Source organism: Macaca fascicularis, chromosome 8, assembly GCF_037993035.2.
Source record: "Macaca fascicularis isolate 582-1 chromosome 8, T2T-MFA8v1.1".
Taxonomy (NCBI): Eukaryota; Metazoa; Chordata; class Mammalia; order Primates; family Cercopithecidae; genus Macaca; species Macaca fascicularis.
This window is the reverse complement of record NC_088382.1, coordinates 66,367,325-66,372,340: the sequence shown is the minus strand read 5'-3', so window position 1 is coordinate 66,372,340 and position 5,016 is coordinate 66,367,325. Positions and strand designations below refer to the sequence as shown.

The 5,016-nt window shown below is 40.0% G+C and overlaps 1 long non-coding RNA gene across 2 annotated transcripts in view; it reads right to left on the bottom strand.

Moving 5' to 3' along the window:
* Positions 1–233: 233 nt before the first annotated feature.
* Positions 234–5,016, bottom strand: part of LOC102124253 (uncharacterized) — an 84,005-nt gene continuing 79,222 nt past the window's right edge. For both annotated transcript variants that reach the window (XR_001492937.4, XR_012416438.1), the window contains exons 3-4: positions 4,076–4,180; positions 234–3,521 (exon numbers count right to left, since the gene is read on the bottom strand). This is a non-coding gene — a long non-coding RNA (uncharacterized lncRNA). The remainder of the gene's footprint in view (positions 3,522–4,075; positions 4,181–5,016) is intronic.

Here is a 5,016-nt window from a genome sequence, read left to right as displayed (position 1 = left end):
AGAATGGCTAAAATTCAAAGCACTGACAATACCAAATGCTGATGGAGATGCAGAGCAATAGGATCTCCTATTCATCGCTGGAGGAAAGCAAAATGGTTATAGCCACTTTGGAAGACAGTTTGGAAGCTTCTTACTAAACTAAACATACTCTTACCACATGATCCAGCAGTTGTGCTCCTTGGTATTTATCCAAAGGAAATGAAAAGTTATGCTGACACAAAAACCTGCACATAGATGTTTATAGAAGCTTTATTTGTAATTGTTAATATTCAGAAGCAACAAAGATGTCTTTAAGTAGGTGAATGGATAAATAAACGGTGGTACATCCAGATCATGTAATATTATTTTGTGCCATAAAGAAATAAGCTATCAAGCCATGAAAAGACACAGAGGAATCTTAAATGCATATTACTAAGTGAAAGAAACTAATCTGAAAAGGCTATGTACTACGTGATTCTAACTATATGACATTCTAGGAAATGCAAAACTATGGAGACAGTAAAAAGGTCTGTGGTTCCCCAGGGTTAGGAGGAAGGGGATAAACAGGCAGAGCACAGAGTATTTTTAGGGCAATAAAACTACTCTATATGATACTGTAATCATGGATATTTGTCATTACATGCTTGTCAAAATCCCAAAATCCATAGAACATAAAACACCAAGAGTGAGCCCTAATGTAAACTATGGACTTTGAGTGATAATAATGTGTCAATGTAGGTTCATCAGTTGTAACAAATGGACCACTCTGGTGGGGGATGTTGATGTTGGGAGGACTGGGGCAGGTGGGGATTATATGGGAACCCTGTGCTTTCAATTTCCTGTGAACCTAAAACTGCTCTGAAAAATAAAGACTATAGTTTAAAGAACCATTAGGTGAAAGATTACGGGGAGCAAGAGTCAACATGGTGACCAAGTACCATTCCGCAGACTTCTAGCAATTATAAAGTGGGAAACATGCCCGAACAATGGATAAAGCTTGTGGTTGCTGCCTTCCCCTAGTGACTGAATTTACCATCATAATAACAGAACAGCCTGACACTAGACATTTTCATGTGTTGCAATAAAGTGTTCCACATCATGGATGACATTTTCTTGATAAAAATATTTAATCTGAGTATAATCAACTCTCCAATTCTAACTTAAAGTTTGAAGAAGATATAGGGAATAGAAGTCCAGTTAAATGACACCATGAGAAAAGGAAGACAAACAGAGAATATGGGGCACTCTACATGACATTTGGCCTGGACTCCTCAAAAAGTCAGTGAATAGATAAATCAATAAATTTTTTAGAAAGATGAAGCAGAGCTGTTCCAGACAAAAGATATCACAGCCAAATGCAATGCATGACTCTTAATTGGATCTTTGAGACAAATGGGGAAATTTGAATATGGATTAGATGATAGTATGAAATTATTGTTAATTATATCAGGTCTCATCATTTTATTGGAGTTATATAGAATAAGTCCTTCTTAGAAGATGAGGGCTGAGTATTTGCAGTATAATATGATATCTGCAACTTATTTTCAATAAGTTGCCAGAGATAGAGAGGTGGAGATAGAAAGCAAATATGGTGTCCGGGCATGGTGGCTCATGCCTGTAATCCCAGAACTTTGGGAGGCCGAGGCAGGCAGATCTCCTGAGGTCAGGAGTTCAAGACCAGCCTGACCAACATGGTGAAACCTCATCTCTAATAAAAATGCAAAAATTAGCTAGGTGTGGTGGTATGCACCTGTAGTCCCAGCTACTTGGGAAGCTGAGGCAGGAGAATCACTTGAACCCAGGAGGTGGAGGTTGCAGTGAGCAGAGATTGGGCCCCTGCACTCCAGCCTTGGTGACAGAGTGAAGCTCTGTCTGAAAAAAACAAACAAACAACAACAACAACAAAAAAACAAGAAAGCAGTCAGGCACAGTGGCTAACACCTGTAATCCCAGCACTTTGGGAGGCCAAGGTGGACAGATCATGAAGTCAGGAGATTGAGACCATCCTGGCCAACATGGTGAAACTCTGTCTCTACTAAAAATACAAAAAATTAGCTGGGTGTGGTGGCGTGTGCGTACAGTCCCAACTACTCAGGAGGCTGGGGCAGGAGAATCGCTTGAACCCGGGTGGTGGAGGTTGCAGTGAGCCAAGATCGTGCCACTACACTCCAGCCTGGTGACAGAGCGAGACTCCATCTCAAAAAAAAAAGAAGGTAAAATGTTTGGCTTGACTGCTTGGTTCAAGTCTGGGTTCTTAGAACATTTATGTGCCATTTCCCAAAGTTTTCTGTATTGGTAAGTTTTCATAATACAAATTGGGAGAAAATATGTATCCTGACAATCAAATTGTTTAGATGACACTGCAACTGTGTTTCACATTTTCCTAACAGAACTAAGGAAGTGTTTGTGTCCTGAATGTAGAAATAAAGATTTCAGGATACCCACGGGAAGCCTGACATAATGGCAGTGTTATGCCTATAAATTATGTCACAGGACATACCTCTACTACAGGCCACTGTGGGAGTTGAAAGTGCAGGCCGTATACCATATATTGCACTAATGAAAACACAGGTGAAGCCCAGGGAAATTCTCACGGTTGACACGCCTTTATCTTGCACATAGAGAGATCTCAGAAGTTGTGAAATAGTAATTTCAGTTGAAAAATAGTAAACCCAAAGTTATTTAAGAGCGAGCTTCTAGCTACTGACACAAGTGCTGTTTGCTTCAGCCCCTGTGAGGACGCCCGTGCTACCCGAGTGCAGTATTTCTGCAGGTAAGATTAGTTTATTTAGCCACTCGGGAGAACATTCTAAGTGTCTACAGCTGAGAATGAGTTTCTCTGAGCATGATTTAGTGCAATTTCTAAATAGGGGTATGAAGTCATTCTGTGATCATCTCCAATGTCTCTTTATTCCTCTTTGCTAATTGTTGTTTGCTTGCATGGCTTTTGGCAAATTGAGGAGAAGAGGTGGTTAAGGACACGAGAGAAAGCCAAGAGAGATTGGAGGGAACGTGCTTGTGTGTGCCACACAGATGTGCCTGAATTCCTGTCCTGGCCCCTCACTGGGGTCCTACACCTATCAACAAACTTGTCTCCCATGCCCCTCCTCAGCAATTTCATAGTTGAGGCACAACGCTAAACAGTAGAGAAAAGCTTCCCATGCCTGCATGTTTGGCATCTTTATGGCCAGCTGGCTGCAAACTCAGTGCCATACTCAAAGAGGCTCCTGTGCAAGTGACAGAAGCTAATATTTGCATGGCATTTTACAATTTATAAAATGCTTTGTTACATTTGATATTTGAAAATGTATAGCATTTCTGGGAGGTAAATATCATGCCCACTTCACAGACAAATACACAGAGGCTCACAAAGGCAAACCTTGCCCAAAGCCCTCAACTAGTCGATGGCAGGGCCAGCAGTTGAATCCACGTCTGCAGAGTGAATCCTACTCATTCCACCCTGCACAATGTGGGTGAACATGGTACTAATACTTCCTCCATTCTCATGGCCTATTCTTCAACGTGAAGCAATCAGTACATGCCTGAAAAATGAAAGAAGATCCTTGTGATTCAAGATCCAGTTAACTGAAGTCATTTGGGGAGTTACAAGTGTAGTAGTCAAAAGAATAAGAGTTCTGGAATCATAGAATCTGGGCTCAAATCCCACTGCTACCTACAAATGGTGCAACCCTCAGCGAGTTATGTCACCATCTAAGCCTCACATTTACCCCACAAGGCTATTCTGAGAATGAAATAAGCACATGGTTCCATTTTAGCACTTAAGTGTTTGCTAATGGGAACGCTTCACAAATTTTTTTTTCTAACTGCCTGGTTGCCACAACTGCCCCAGGACCTACATAGGAACAATTGTCTTTTCTGGTTGGCACTCTCTCTATCAAGGCTCATTTGTACTTTTTTCTTTTATTCCAAAATTGAAAGCTTTCAGTGGTCTAAGGGTGTGGTCTATTAGTTCAGGATTGAAAAAAATGTCAAAACTCTTGTCCTCAAAGTGGTCCCAAAGCATAACAATATGTTGCTGAAATTTAGTGATTTTCATAGCAAGCTACTTGAATTTCTTTCAAGATAAATCACCTACCTGGAAAACAAACTTTCTCGTACAGAAAAGTTACGAGGGAAGTCTCAATTCTCTCTTCTTCTCCACTCAAAAATCCTGTGGCCCAGAGTGCCTTCTCCATAATACCTGTATTTTTTAATAGGTGATAAAACACAGCTTCGTTTCATCATTGTAATATACTATATGTTTCTAGGGTTGTGCTTGAAATAGAAAAGTCTATATAAGCTTAGAGAAGACAATGAATTTTTCATAGCTTAATCTTTTTGATGACTGCAAGCTTGAAATCTCTGAATGAACACTTTAAGTCCCCCAAATTTTTCAAGGATAATACCTTTCAGAATATAGTTAATATTCTCAATAAGTTAACAAGGGGCAGCTGTAATACCCTTTCTCCTTGTTCTGTCTTGGAGGCAGCCTTCTAGCTAAAACTCAAATGCAATCCTCCCTGCCCATTTTTCGCAATGTCTTCACTATCCCACTGAAAATCAGACTCCCTGTCACACAACCCTGGGTCCAAGTCCTTTGTGGGATTGTAGTGGCACCACTTAACTGTTCTGCAACCCTGAGAGCACTTAATGTACTTCCAACATCTTAGTTTACTAGTCAAATAATACCGGGCAAGTCAAGGCTCAAAGATTTTATGTCTTTAGCTGTAAAACTGCCCTAGTAATCTGTGACCTACAGACCTACCTATGGGTTAAATGAGATTAGTGTAAGAAAGTGCCCTGTAGGGAAAGGTACTTGTTAACAAAAAATATTTCCATAATCATTATTTATATAAATTTTAAATTTGACAATTGTGTCAGTTGTTGTTAATTTGTATGTTTTGAAGAATGAAAGGTAAATCTCAAAGGTAAATTTCCTTGTGCAAAATGCTCTCTGTGTACTGTAATTGTTGCCGGAGTATCATGGATTTATCAGTTTTTTCCTTATTCGGACATTCCTTTCTGCAGTCAATCAAC